This window comes from Bos grunniens, chromosome 20 (genome assembly GCF_055505025.1).
Source record: "Bos grunniens cultivar Pamir isolate PY7600 chromosome 20, Bosgru_T2T1.0, whole genome shotgun sequence".
In the NCBI taxonomy this organism is placed as follows: Eukaryota; Metazoa; Chordata; class Mammalia; order Artiodactyla; family Bovidae; genus Bos; species Bos grunniens.
This window is the reverse complement of record NC_141184.1, coordinates 3,268,508-3,284,824: the sequence shown is the minus strand read 5'-3', so window position 1 is coordinate 3,284,824 and position 16,317 is coordinate 3,268,508.

Genomic DNA, 16,317 nt, shown 5'->3' with positions numbered 1-16,317 from the left:
ACCATAGCTTTGACTAGATGGACCTTTGTCACCAAAGTAATGCCTCTGCTTTTTAATATGCTGTCCAGGTTGGCCATAGCTTTTTTCCCAAGGAGCAACCATCTTTTAATTTCATGGCTGCAGTCACTATCTGCAGTGATTTGGAGTCCAAGAGAATAAAGTCTGTCAAACTTTCCTTTTGAATATGATCAGTTGTGTCTGACTCTTTGCAATCCAATGGGCTCTATAGTCCATGGAATTGTACAGGCCAGAATACTGGAGTGGGTAGCCTTTCCCCTCTCCAGGGGATCTTCCCCACCCAGGGATTAAACCCAGGTAGCTCACATTGCTGGCAATTTCTTTACCAACTGAGCCACAAGGGAAGCCAGGTCAAAGGCTAACAGTTTTGCCAAGAGAACATACTGGTCATTCAACAACACAAGACAAGACTCTACACATGGACATCACCAGATGGTCAATACCGAAATCAGATTGATTGTATTCTTTGCAGCTGAAGATGGAGAAGCTCTATACAATCAGCACAAACAAGACCAGGAGCTGACTGTGGCTCAGATCATGAACTCCTTATTGCCAAATTCAGAATTAAATTGAAGAAAGTAGGGAAAACCACTAGACCATTCAGGTATGACCTAAATCAAAACACTTATGATTATACAGTGGAAGTGAGAAATAGATTCAAGGGATTAGGTCTGATAGACAGAGTGCCTGACGAACTACAATAGACATTCATGACATTGTACAGGAGGCAAGGATCAAGACCATTCCCAAGAAAAAGAAATGCCAAAAGGCAAAACGGTTGTGTGATGAGGCCTTTCAAATAGCTAAGAAAAAAAGAGAAGGTAAAGGCAAAGGAGGAAAGGAAAGATATACCCATCTGAATGCAGAGTTCCAAAGAATAGCAAGGAGAGAGAAGAAAGCCTTCCTCAGTGATCAATGCAAAGAAATAGAGAAAAACAATAGAATGGGGAAGACTAGAGATCACTTCAAGAAAATTAGAGATACCAAGGGAACATTTCATGCAAAGATGAGCACAATAAAGAACAGAAATTGTATGAACCTAACAGAAGAAGAAGATATTAAGAAAAGGTGACAAGAATACACAGAAGAACTATACAAAAAATATCTTCATGACCCAGATAACCATGATGGTGTGATCACTCACCTAGAGCCAGACATCCTAGAGTGCGAAGTCAAGTGGGCCTTAGGAAGCATCACTATGAACAAAGCTAGTGGAGGTGATGGAATTCCAGTTGAGCTATTTCAAATCCTAAAAGATGATGCTGTGAAAGTGCTGCAGTTATTATGCCAGCAAATTTGGAAAACTCAGCAGTGGTCACAGGACTGAAAAAGTCAGTTTTGTTTCCAATCCCAAAGAAAGGTAATGCCAAGGAATGCTCAAACTACAGCACAATTGAACTTATCTCACACACTACCAAAGTAATGCTCAAAATTCTCCAAGCCAGGCTTCAACAGTACACAAACCATGAATTTCCATATGTTCAAGCTGAATTTAGAAAAGTCAGAGGAACCAGAGATAAAACTGTCAACATCTGCTGGATCACAGAAAAAGCAGGAGAGTTCCAGGAAAACATCTACTTTTGCTTTACTGACTATGCCAAAGCTTTTGACTGTGTGGATCACAAAAAAACTGTGGAAAATTCTTCAAGAGATGGGGATACCAGACCACCTGACCTGCCTCCTGAGAAATCTGTATGCAGGTCAATAAGCAATAGTTAGAGCTGGACATGGAACAGCAGACTGGTTCCAAATCGGGAAAGGAGTACGTCAAGGCTGTGTATTGTCACCCTGCTTATTTAACTTATATGCAGAGTACATCATGTGAAATGATGAACAGGATGAAGCACAAGCTGGAATCAAGATTGCTGGGAGAAATATCAATAACCCCAGGTATGTAGATGATACCAACCTTATGGCAGAAAGAGAAGAACTAAAGAGCCTCCTGATGAAAGTGAAAGAGGAGAGTGAAAATGCTGGCTTAAAACTCAACATTCAGAAAACTAAGATCATGGCATCCGGTCCCATCTCTTCAAAGTAAATAGATGGGGAAACAGTGAGAGACTTTATTTTTGGGGGTTCCAAAATCACTGCAGATGGTGACTGTAGCCATGAAATTAAAAGATGCTTGCTCCTTGGAAGAAAAGCAATGACCAACCTAGAGAGCCTACTAAAAATCAGAGATATTACTTTACCAACAAAGGTCCATCTAGTCAAAGCTATGGTTTTTCCAGTAGTCATGTATGAATGTGAGAGTTAGACTATAAAGAAAGCCAAATACTGAAGAATTGATGCTTTTGAACTGTGGTGTTGGAGAATCTCTTGAGAGTGTCTTGGACTGCAAGGAGATCTAACCAGTCAATCCTAAAGAAAATCAGTCCTGAATATTCACTGGAAGGACTGATGCTGAAGTTGAAACTCCAATACTTAGGCCAACTGACGGGAACATCTGGCTCACTGGAAAAGACCTTGATGCTGGAAAACATTGAAGGAGGTCAGAGAAGGGGACGATAGAGGATGAGATGGTTGGATGGAATCACCGACATGATGGACATAAGTTTAAATAGGCTCTGGGAGTTGGTGATGAACAGAGAAGCCTGGCGTGCTGCAGTCTATGAGGTAGCAAAGAGTCAGACACAACTGAGCAACTGAACTGAACTGAAAGTTTCCATTTTCCCCCCATCTATTTACCATGAAGTGATGAGACCAGATACCATAATCTTTGTTTTTTTGAATGTTGAGTTTTAAGCCAGGTTTTCCACTCTCGTTTTCACTTCATCAGGAGGCTCTTTAGTTACTCTATGCTTTCTGCCATAAGGGTGTTGTCATCTGCGTATCTGAGGTTATTGATATTTCTCCCAGCAATCTTGATTCCCAGCTGTGCTTCACCCAGCTCAGCATTTCCCATGATGTTCACTTCATATTAATTAAATAAGCAAAGTGACAACATACAGCCTTGGCATACTCCTTTCCAAATTTGGAACCAGTCTGTTGTTCCATGTCCAGTTCTAACTATTGGTTCTTCACCTATATATGTATTTCTCTGGAGGCAGGTCAGGTGGTCTGGTATTCCCATCTCTTGAAGAATTTTCCACAGTTTTTTGTGATCCACACAGTCAAAGGCTTTGGCATAGTCAATAAAGCAGAAATAGATGGTTTTCTGGATCTCTTGCTTTTTCTATGATCCAGCAGATGTTGGCAATTTGATCTCTGGTTCCTCTGCCTTTTCTAAACCCAGCTTGAATATATGGAAGTTCTTGATTCAGGTACTGTTGGATCCTGGCTTGGAGAATTTTGAGCATTACTCTGCTAGCGTGTGAGATGAGTGCAATTGTGCGGTAGTTTGAACATTCTTTGGCATTGCCTTTCTTTGGGATTGGAGTGAAAACTGACATTTTCCAGTCCTGCTGCCACTGCTGAGTTTTCCAAATTTGCTGGCATATTGAGTGCAGTGCTTTTACAGTATCATCTTTTAAGTTTTGAAATAGCTCAGCTGGAATGAGAAGTATATACCCGACCAATAAGATAGGAAGGAAAATAAGGCCATTGCTGAAGGCTTACTTAAGTCTTTTATGTATCTGACCTCACTTAATTCTTATAAGAACAATCTAAATTAGATGTTATTATATGTAATTTATGGAGCTTTCCTGATGGCTCGGTTGGTAGGGAATCTATCTGCAATTAAAGAGATCCAGGTTTGATTCCCAGTCAGGAAGATCCCCTGGAGAAGGAAATGACAACCCACTCCAGTTTTCTTGCCTGGAAAATCCCATGGACAGAGGAGCCTGGTGCGCTACAGTCCATAGTATCTCAAGAGTCAGACATGACTGAGCACCTAAACTGCCGCCACCATAAGCAATTTACAAGTCAGAGAATGAAAACACAGACAGTTTAAGCAGCTAGCTCATGCCCACCAGCTGGTATGTTGCAGATGTGAATCTGAACCAAGACCTGTTTGCTTTTACCTCTATTTTATTCTACCACAGATATTTTGGGGGACTTCCCAGGTGGTACCATTTGCAAAGAACCTGCTTGTCAATGCAGGTGATGCAAGAGACCTGGGTCCCTGGGTTCAATCCCTGGTTTGGGAAATCCCCTGGAGGAGGAAATGCTACCTCACTTTATCATTCTTGCCTGGAAAATTCCATGGATAGAGGAGCCTGTCCGTGAAGTCACAAAGAGTCCGACATGACTGAGTGGCTGAACTGAATGGAATTGAACTGAACTATGTGTTCCTGCCATTGTCTATTAAACATATTTCCAAGTCATAATCTCTTAGTCATGTCTGACTCTCTGTGACCCCGTGGACTGTAGCCAGCCAGGCTCATCTGTCCATGAGATTCTCCAGGCATGAATATTGGAGTGTATTGCCATGCCCTCTATCAGGGGATCTTCCCAACTCAGTGACTGAACTTGTGTCTCATGTTTCCTGCACTGGCCGGCAAGTTGTTTATCAGTAATGCCCCTCTTGTTCTTATGTCTGCAATAAATCTCTCAGAGTATTTAAAGCAGGGAGTTGGCTGCTGCCTGGATAATCCTGAAGCCAATGTTCAACCAACAGATGGAGTGTGCCCACCAGGATCACAGGGTGGGCTGGGTCAGGCCACCCTATGTCACCTGAATGATAGCTGATGGGGCTTGTTCAAGCTCTATCAGATAAACAGTCATGGAGCCCAGTAACTGGAGGCACCACTGGCCACTTGTGAGGGAGAATGAGTGCATCTTGCCGTGCTCAGAGGCCAGGCAGGACTTTGGACAATGCAAAGGAGGGATGGTTGAATGAAAAGAAAAAATATTAGATAAGCAGAGCTCTCACCATTAAGATGCAAATGATCCAAATATAGCTAAGGACTAGGAGTCAGATTGGGATGTGACCCAGAGGCTAAAGAGGAAGCTGCATCTACCTGAAACAAGGTGATTGCTTGGGAGTGGATGGATGGCTGATGCTGAGGCTGAAACTCCAATCCTTTGGCCACCTGATACGAAGAACTGACTCATTGGAAAAGACCCTGATTCTGGGAAAGGTTGAGGTGAGAGGAGAAGGGGACACAGAGGATGAGATTATTGGATAGCATCACGACTCAATGGACATGAGTTTGAGAAGGCTTCAGGAGTTGGTGATGGACAGGGAAGACTGGCGTGCTGCAATCCATGGGGTTGCAAAGAGTTGGACACGACTGAGGGACTGAACTGAACTGAGCTGAACTGGTTGGATGGCCAGTGACCAGTCCAATGCAGATGCCCCATATCACCCAGAGGAGGACTCCAGGAGGGCACACTGGTGAAATTTTTAAAAACAATGAGCACCTGCTTGTCAACTACAAATTGGCACTTGCCAAGAGCACTGCCAGTGACTGAACAACAAGGACATTTGCCATCTGCAGAGACTGAACCCTGCGCTGCTGCAGCTGTGGACCTTCAACAACCTGGGAGGGAGATGAGGGCGGAGTGAGGCACTCTGTGCTCCAGGGAATCGGGTGGAACAGACATCTAGAAGGTTTGATAATTTCAGGAACTGATTTCCTGATGCCAATCCTTGCATTTCCTCATATCCAGAAAAGAACTAAATTCCTTCATGATAATATCAGATCCTCATGACTAGCAGAAAACCTTTTGTAAAGTAAGGGCTTGATTGCTTTGAACTCCCCCTTCACCAAAGTCTCTTACACTGACCTTCTCTGAGTGCCTCTTTGGAGCCATCTCTCAGAGTGATCTAAGGGGCTGTCTCCCAGGCCGCAGTCCTCATTTTGCCCCCAATAAAACTTAACTTACGACGCTCAAGTTGTGCATCTTTTTAGTTGGCATGCTTTACCAAGTTTTTATTTGCAGGTGGATATCACTGACAAATTCTGAGAGCAGTGCTATCAAATCCACAGCTAAAACCTGTTTTGCCATCTCTATTTCAAATGGAAATTTAATGATATCAGTAACTGGAGGATTAACTTATTTGGCACAACCACAAGATGAACTGCATATCTAAGAGGGGAAGCACTTTTCTCATCACTTCAAAATAAGAATAGATATACTTGAACTGAACTTTCCTGCATATTAACACACAGGATGAGAGTAACGGAATATGCACACCTCCTTTCTTCAGAGATGCTTGCAACACTTCACAGAAATTTGAGTTCTCTTTTATCCCCTCAATAAACCTTCTAAGTAGGCAAATTAGATTACTTCTGAGGAGCTCCAGGATTCTTGCATATATGATCGCTTTATCCTCTCAACATCTCTGGAGTCAGAAGCAGGATGCAGGTTAAGCAAGGAAGCTCTATTTTCCTCCTTTGAAAGAGATAGGATTTGAGGACAGGACATGGTTGTGAATTCCTTCACTTTGCATGTTAATGAGAGAGAGGAGTTAGAATTAGAAATCAGAAGAGAGATTCCTAACTACAAGTTCAGGCCAAAGAGACCATCATCAAGATCATTTCTATTTAGGTTAATTTGTAAAAAACAAAAAACACAGTGAAATACTAAGAGGCTGTGCTCAATATCAGATAATAGTCTAAGCATGAATATAATGAACAGAATCTGCTTTATTCTCTAATAATATTTGACGTGTTCTCGAGTTTTGGATTAATTGTTCTTTAATGATAACAGAGTCATACAAAACAATCCTCTATGTATAATTTCTAGAAAGTTTTCCCAGAGGTGAGGTATAATAATTTAAAAATAAGAAAATATCTGTGATTTTAGTCCAAGAAAAATTCTGATTTTCCCCATCTTTTTCCTTGGTTGTTGGATAACAAAAATGAATATTTTATAGGCACCATATCTGACATATGACTGTGTAGGCTTATTCTTCAACTTTAAAGATTTGTTTTTCTTCTTTGCTTTCCTCCATTCTTATTTCCCAAGCACACCTTCCTACTTGGACATCTTGATGGATGGCAACCTTTTCCTTTCCTGCCCCTCTTGCTTTCCTTCAGAAAAGTCCGTCCTTGCGTTTGGTAGGTCCCTTCCAGCCAGGGAGGGCTGTTTCCATCAGGGCTCTGGTGGGCCACGGTGACCGTCTCTGGTACAAACCTCAGGGGGCAGGAGGTGTCAGGTTCCCCTGTGGCCACTGTAACAAGGGCCCCAAACATGATGGCTGTCACTGGTCCTGTAGTCTTAACTGCATGTGGGTTTTTTAATAAAAAATCAAACATTGTTTTCACCTACATATTATAGATATAGTGACTTTTTGGTTTTTAATCAATAAATGGGTTGGGGCTCCAGCCAAATGAAGATTTTGAAAACTGATGTTCAGCCTTCATGACACAAGGGCTCTATACAACTCTTACCCCCCAAGAGGTGTTCCACGGGGTCTCCCTTAGACAGTGCTTCAGAATGACGGCGAACAAGGCTACTGCACTTTCAACAAATGGTCTGATACTGGTCTATTGTCCTTAAGCAGAAGCCTGGAGAGAAATGCTCAAGGCATTGGGCACCTTGGCTTTTCCCCAGGCTGCTTGGAATCCTGTGTGTGTCGATGGCAATCGCGATATGGCAATGGAGATCTCAGCAATCTGTAACAGTACCTTAGTTTTTCTCTCTTCCCTGGTTTAAGTTGCTTTATGTTATCGCTCATTAGATTAACTATAAAACTTGGAATACAAATATGACTCATTAGTATTACAATAATTTTACAACTACATTGATACTTTACTGGAGAGCTCTTTGTATAATTCACTATCTATTGATTCAATAATCTATTTATTTACATATATCAACTATTTTCCAGGCGGCATTAGCGGTAAAGAATCTGCCTGCCAATGCAGGAGACAAGAGACGCGAGTTCGATTCCTGGGTTGGGAAGATTCCTGGAGGAGGGCATGGTCTCCCACTCCAGTGTTCTTGCCTGGAGGATCCCACGGACAGAGAAGCCTGGCGGGCTGCCGTCCATAATGTCACAAACATGACCAAAGTGACGTAACACATACACATAATTATTTCCGTGGCAATGATAGCTTTATATCTTGGCTGTTTTCACAATTTTTGTATGTTAAATAGCTACGAAAGTTGTCATATCTTTATATTCCTGTTTCTACTCATTCAATTAACAGATTACTCTCTTTTTCTTTTCTTGTTTTTAGAATTTTTCTCAAAGCGCTTGAGTTCTACTCCTTGGCAAGCAACTCAACAATCAGAATCCAACAATCAAAAAAGCAGACAGGGTGTAATTTTTAATGACAAATCATGTTAAATGTGTTCCCAATTTTCCTGCCAGGTTTTAGCTGAATACATAACCTTTACATGAACTTACCTCATTAATCTTATGGGAGAAATGTAGCTACTTCATATGTGGGATTAAGGACAAAAATTATTAGAGTTCTTTGCCACGCTGGTGTACTTAACTCACAAAAAATGCAAGAGTACAAGAGGTGCAGGTCAAATTTCAATATTGTTATTTTTGGAAATAACTTCCTAGAAGCTCACCCAATTTCTTTGTGTGATGCAATGGGACAGCCAAGGCTGTGATAACTCAGCCCCAAGTGTGACTGACAATTGCCTTCTCCATTGCCCTTTTTCTTTGCTGGTAAATGAATGTATGATCATCGATTCAAAGAAGACTTTCATCTTTTGATGGCAAAACAGACAGATAACAAACTTAAATAATTTAGGTTAAAAATTCATTTTAATGTCTACAAACAATTCTTCATTTCCTGGGAGCTTTCTTGGGAAATGTTCCATCAATGTTTTCCGTGTTAGTAACCATCTCACAGTGATCCTGGGACTTGTTCAAAGTCAAGTGTGTTTCATGGAGGGGATGACACCCTTTAATCCTCCACAAGGACCCCAGATACTCCCAGCACCCTTTTTAACTGATGCAAAACCCCACAAAAATGATCACAAACAGGTTGTGTTCTTCTAATTTCCCAGACTGGCAAGTACATTTGGTACATTCCTGACTGCATTCTAGTCACATCAGTGATGTGAGATAATATAAATTTAAAAACCCAAAGCTTTGAACCTCAACAAAAATAATGCAAGAGGGAAAATGAAAAGACTTGTGTATCGTCTTCTCATTTAGAATAAGCAGATTCCACTGATGATCTTATCTGACAAGACTGTACCACTGTTACGTAAATTTTAAGACCCTCTACTTAGGGCTCCTTGGACTAATAAAAAAATATGTGCTCAAACTGGATAAAAATATGACATCCACCAAAACTGACAGACCATCTGGAAGAAGTTTTTATTCTCTCCTGAAGGCACATGGATTCAATATTATTAGGCAGACGAAACTCGAGTGAATCAAAAGGATGTAAAAAAAATTAAAGGCAGTCCCACTGGATCCCTTTCTCTGAAAATGTTTAGACTGAATGCAAAATCTGTGATAGTGTATACCACATCAAAATTTATTTTTTTCGTGCACAGTGCCTGGCCTCGGGTGACACTCAGGTGCCACTCACCCAGGAGTATTTATGGATGAAATTCACACGTGTGCAAGTTTGCAGGTGACTGCAATGAGAAACCGTCAGCCTTGTCTGCTCCTTTCTTCAACAAATAGAAGAAAATCCTTTCTTCACTGAGCGTCTACTGCACGACTGGTCATTACTCTCACCATGGAATATAATGCAATGAAGAAAAACAATGGAAAAAAAGCAAGCCGAAACAAACAAAACAAACAAATCAAGAAAATCCCCTGCCCCAGTGGAGCTTATATGCCCGTGGAAAGACAGAAAATAAGCACAGTAGATCAGTAAAACGCCTGTCGTGTGTTAGACAGTGCTAAGAATTGTAAGAACATTCAGCAGAAATGAGACCAGGGAAATTTGAAAAGAGAATGTGATTGTGTACAGTCTGGGAAGAAAAGTTTGGGATGAGAAGATGCCATTTCAGCAGATATCCAAAGGTAGAGAAAGACTCATTTGGAAGTAAGCCTTTCAGGCAGACAGAGTGATGTCCCTGAAGGCACCCGCCTGGGGCCCCTTGATGAGTGAAAGGATGTGCAAGGAGGCAGGTGTGTCTGCTCCAAAGCCATGGGTGTGAAGTCCCAGTGGTGAGACCGGAGAGGTACGAGGAAGCCCACGTCCATCCTGGATATTTGATATCCCAATCTCCACATGTCCAAACCAGAAACGTCTACCTTCCCCCACAAAACCCACCCTACCTACAAGCTTTCTTGTGTCTATCCCTGGCAAGTTCACCCTTCTGGTCGTTCATGTCACAAAACTTGGCAGCATCTTCCTTTTTCTCACGTCTCCATCCTGCGGAAATTCCGTTGGCTCAACGTTCAGAGGCATGCAGAGCTGGACTACTTCCATCCCTCAGGGCTCACTGTGGCCTCTGCCATTGTCCCTTGCTAATTGGACACCACCTCCCTCCTCCTTGCCCTCTGGAGTCTCTCCTCAGGGAGTGGCCCTTGTTGAGGCCCCTTAGGTCACATCAAGTATCTGCTCACAGAAGCAGGCTCCCATTCCCCTGGGAGGAAGGTTAAGGTCCTCTGAGGACCTGCAAGGCCTTGTGTGACATCTCGCCATGTCCATCAAGGCACCGGCGGGACACAGGGCCACACTCAGATTAGGACGATTGTTCAAAGGACAAGGCTAGTCAAGGCTATGGTTTTTCCAGTAGTCATGTATAGATGTGAGAGTTGGACTACAAAGAAAGCTGAGCACTGAAGAATTGATGCTTTTGAACTGTGGTGTTGGAGAAGACTCCTGAGAGTCCCTTGGGCTGCAACAACAAGTATATCCTAAAGGAAATCACTCCTAAATATTCATTGGAAGGACTGATGTTGAAGCTGAAACTCTAATACTTTGGCCACCTGATGTGAAGAGCTGACTCCTTGGAAAAGACCCTGATACTGGGAAAGACTGAAGGTAGGAGGAGAAGGGGACAACGGAGGATGAGATGGTTGGATGGCATCACTGAGTCAATGGACATGAGTTTGAGTGAACTCCAGGAGTTGGTGATGGACAGGGAGGCCTGGCATGCTGCAATTCATGGGGTCACAAAGAGTCAGACATGACTGAGCGACTGAACTGAACTGAACTGTTCAAAGGACTCTTTCCAGAAGGTGTGAGCAGCTGAGAAGGATCACCCAGGTGCTGGGCCTCCTCATGCGGGGTCAGGAGGAAGGTTGATAGCTCCCCCAGGAAGGAGGGCAGGGCAGAGAAGAGGGTGGAGAGGCTGCCTTGAGAGAGGTAGTGGCCTTCAGAAAAGAAGCAGGTGGGGGCAGGGCCTTCACAGGGTGTGACCTGAGAGACAGGAGCCCAGAGAGAAGCAAATAGTAGGGCTGCAGAGATGTGGCCGGGGGGCAGCAAGCAGGTGGACAAGGTGGGGCCCCGAGGACATACCCCCATCTGTCTCTGGGGACCCTTTCTCCAGCCTCGTGTTCACTGGTTTTCTTGGTTGGTTGGATGCCTGACTTGGCCTTCTCTGGGGCCTGAAAACCTTCCTCCTGATGTCTTCTGGGCCATGCGGTTGCCCGACTTCACTTTCTGAGCCAGGATAACTCGGCTGCTCTTCTTCAAGTTCAAATTGCCTTCCTCCTCCTGCTAGTCCCAACATTCCCAACTGCGCCCACTTTTGTTTAAAACAAGGAGCTCACCTGGTGCTCTGTGGCGACCTAGAGGAGGGGGATGTTGGGTGGGGTGGGAGAGAGGCATATACATTATATGCACACGTAGTTGATTCACTTTCTGCACAGCAGACACTAGCACAAAACTGTAAAGCAACTTTACTCCAATTTTAAAAGAAAATATATTTGTAGATTCTATGGGTATTTGATTGTCAGCTTCCCCTGCTAGGATGTTCCCTGTGGATGGGCCAAGTGTCTGGAGCAGCCAGCCTTCCTCAGGAACCCTGAGGAACCACGTAGGGATGGAGCAGCTAGACTCCTCCTGGGGACACAGCAAAGGGTCCACAGCACATCCTCAGCTGGCCACTGGCACCCTGAAGTCCCAGGTACAGTCAGGAAGCAGCTCAGATGGCACTACATTTGGAAGGTAGCCATTTTCCAACTATTTGGATATTTGAGGAAGTCATTGACAGATATTGATTTCAGCGGAGTAAAGATCCCAGTAGTGAAAGTCACTCAGTCGTGTCCGACTCTTTGCAACACCATGGACTATACAGTCCATGGAATTCTCCAGGCCAGAATACTGGAGTGGGTAATCTTTCCCTTCTCCAAGGGGTCTTCCCAACCCAGGGATCAAATTCGGGTCTCCCACATTGCAGGTAGATTATTTACCAGCTGAGCCACAAGGGAAGCCCAAGAATGCTGGAGTGGGTAACCCAGCCCTTCTCCAGTGGATCTTCCCGACCCAGGAATCGAACCGGGGTCTCCTGCATTGCAGGCAGATTCTTTACCAACTGAGCTATGAGGGAAGCCCAAAGATCCCAAAAGCTAAACCAAATTTTAGTCTTAAAATTATGAGGATGAAAATAATTGAAGGGAATTGTAGCAGGCAGAATACTGTGGACATGTTAACCTTATGCAGCAAAAGGGACTTTGCTGATGAGATTAGGTGACAGATACTAAGATGGTAAGTTTGTTATGCAGAGTCCATGTGATCACAGTATAGTCACCTGTTACAATTGCTGTTATTCAGCTGCTAAGTTGTGTCTGACTATTTGTGACCCCATGGACTGCAGCATGCAGGCTTCCCTGTTCTTCCTTGTTTCCTGGAGTTTGCTCAGATTCGTGTCCATTGAATCGGTGATGCTATCTAAACATCGCCTCCTCTGCCACTCTCTTCTCCTTTTGTGTTTGATCTTTTCCAGCATCAGGGTCTTTTCCAGTGAGTCAGGGCTTCACATCAGGTGGCCAAAGTAATGGAGCTTCAGCTTCAGCATCAGTCCTTCCAATGAATACTCATGGTTGATTTCCTTTAGGATTGACTAGTTTGATCTCTTTACAGTCCAAGGGACTCTCAAGAGTCTTCTCCAATACCACAATATGAAAGCATCAATTCTTCAGTGCTCAGCCTTCTTAATGGTCCAACTCTCACATCCATACGTGACTACTGGAAAAACTATAGCTTTGACTAAATGGAACTTTGTTGGCAAAGTGATGTCTCCAATTTTTAATATGCTGTCTAGGTTTATTATAGCTTTCCTTCCAAGTGTCAAGCATCTTTTAATTTCATGACTGCAGTCACCATCCACAGTAATTTTGGAGCCAAAGAAAATAAAATCTGTCACTGCTTCCACCTGTTATGACTGATCACAATTAGTCAGCAATGCAATTGTTGTACAGTTTGTATTATACAATTTACAGTGATGACAGAATAATTACAAGGGTCTTTATAAGAGACAAGCAAGAGGATCCGAGTGAGAGGAGGTGTGATGATGAGATACTGGATGGGGGATGAGGGGACATGAAGCAAGGGGTCCCAGGGTCTGTGGGAGCTGGGAAACACAAGGACATACATTCTCCCCAGAGCCTCCAAGTAGAACTCAGTTTTGCAGGCTCCTTGATTTTTGCCAAGTGAGACCTATTTTGGAGTCTTTTTGTTAACTTTGTTTTTAATTGATATACAGTTGATTTACAATGCTTGTGTATCAGCAAAGTGATTCAGTTATACATATGTACTCTTTTTCAGGTTCTTTCCCCCTTATAAGTTCTTACAAAATACTGAGTATAGTTCCCTGTGCTATTCTATAGGTACCTGGTGATCTATTTTATATATAGCAGTGTGATCTTGGGGCTTCCCTGGTGGCTCCATGCTAAAGAACCTGCCTGCCAAAGCAGGAGACAAAAGAGACATGGGTTCGATCCTTGAGTCGAGAAGATCCCCTGGAGAAGGAAATGGCAATCCATTCAAGTATTCTTGCCTGGAAAATTCTGTGGACAGAGACTGGTGGGCCACCGTCCATGGGGTCACAAAGAGTTGGACACAGCCGAGTGGACTAAGCATGCATGCACACACATATGTTGATGCTAGACTCCTAATTTATGCCTTACCTCCTTTCCCCTTTGGCAAACATAAGCTTTTCCGCTTTGTTTTGTTTTTTCTATATCCATGAGTCTGTTTCTGTTTTGTGCATAAGTTCCTTCATATCATTTTTTAGATTCTACATTTAAGTGATGGAATATGGTGCTTGTCTGTCTTACTTCACTTAGTGTGATAATCTCTAGATCTATCGATCTTGCTGCAAATGGCATGATTCCATGCTTTTTGTGGCTGAGCAGTATTCCAATGCATGTATGTGCCACACCTTGTTCACCCTTTCCTCTGTTGGTGGACAGCTAGGTAGTGTCTGGTTCCTGGCTATTGTAAACGTGCTGCCATGAGCAGTGGGGCGCACGCATCTTTTCAAATTACGGTTTGATCTAGCTATCTGCCCAGGAGTGGGATTACTGGGTCACGTGGTAGTTCTGGTTTTAGATTTTTAAGGAACCTCCATCGTGTTTTCCTTGGTGGGTGCACCAATCTGCATTACCACCAGCAGTGTCTGAGGGTTGCCTTTTTCCCACACCCTTTCCAGCACTTGTTTGTGGGCTTTGTGGTGATGGCCATTCTGACATGTGAGGTGATGCCCCGTTGCAGCTTTGATTTGTGTTTCTCTAACAGTTAGTGACGTCTCTCATCTTTTCCCGTGCCTGTTGGCCATCTGACCTGCAGACCCATAAGCTCAGGTGTGTGCTTCTCTCAGCCACTGAGTCTGCGGGGCTGAATTACAGCTAGTTCAGGAGGCAGGGAGAGCTCTCACGACCGAGGGCCACACCCCTGATACCAGAGCATTTGTTTCCCAGTCAGGACCCTCCAGCCTCCAATTCTGCCTCATCTTGGCCAAATGCAGCCATTGTTCTAGAATCTGCTGCTTAGTCACATGAGGATTTAGCTTCTCTTTTGAGATATATTTATTCAGAAAATAACCAAAACCCATAAAATATATGTCACTGAATTCAAAGCTACTATGATTTATGCCTTTTGAACTTGATCATTTCTGATAGCTAATAAAGCATTCTTCCAGTTAACTCATCTCAAGCTAATGAAATGTACAGTACAGTGTAAAGCACTTTCTTTGAGATGAGAAAAATGTACCACGCATGCAAACTCCTTGCCTTGGGGTTAGAGGTTGAGAGGGCTGTAGTGGAAACCAGGCTCCAGACACCTGCACCCATGCCCACCCATGCCAGACTGCACGCCTGGTGAAGGACGCACTTCTGGCTGTGTGTTAGCCTCCACTGTTCTCTCCTAGATGTGGATGAGTGTCTCTTAGTCTCTCTCTCCTGTGTCTCCCTCTCTGACCACAGCTTCATCTCCTCATAGACTCACTGCCATGATGATCTCATCCTGGCTCACATTCTAGAAATCATCTGTTTGCTGACAACACCACCGTGTATATCCCTGAACTCAAAACTCAGTCACATTGATACTCAGATGTTCGATTGGGTCCTCAAGCTTAGCAATGGAGCTACTTCATCATTGGGTTTGGTTCAGTTCAGTTCAGTCGCTCAGTCGTGTCCGACTCTTTGTGACCCCATGAATTGCAGCACGCCAGGCCTCCCTGTCCATTACCAACTCCCGGAGTTCACTCAGACTCACATCCATCGAGTCTGTGATGCCATCCAGCCATCTCATCCTCTATCGTCCCCTTCTCCTCCTGCCCCCAGTCCCTCCTAGCATCAGAGTCTTTTCGAATGAGTCAACTCTTCGCATGAGGTGGCCAAAGTACTGGAGTTTCAGCTTTAGCATCATTCCTTCCAAAGAAATCCCAGGGCTGATCTCCTTCAGAATGGACTGGTTGGATCTCCTTGCAGTCCAAGGGACTCTCAAGAGTCCTCTCCAACACCACAGTTCAAAAGCATCAATTCTTCGGCGCTCAGCTTTCTTTACAGTCCAACTCTTACATCCATACGTGACCACTGGAAAAACCATAGCCTTGACTAGACGGACCTTAGGTTAATTCTCACCAAAGAGATTCCATCCTGGTCTGTCCCACAGTCAGTCCTGGGGTCTCTGGGTAAATGGATCAGTGAGTTCACTGCAGGGATGATGAGAATATGAGTTTACATGGGTGAGGAAGGTCTTCATTCTTCCTCATCCCTTGGACACCATAAGAAACCTAAATGCTTGTGTGCTGCTTATGAAAATACTCCTTTGTTTTTCTTTTTCTTTCTTTTTTAATTTGATGTTAGGATACTCTGACTTATCCACTTATTTAGAAGTTATTTGGTGCCCATGCTCTCCAGGCATGGTACTAAATATAATAGAGCAGTCATAGCTCTGGTTTGTAGTAAAGAAAATCCATGACATGATAGTATTTTTTTATTACTGTTGTTGTTTAACAAGACAGTATCCTGATGGTTGGTGAAGTCATATTTATTCATTTATTTTTCTTTTTAAATTTTTTTAAGATACA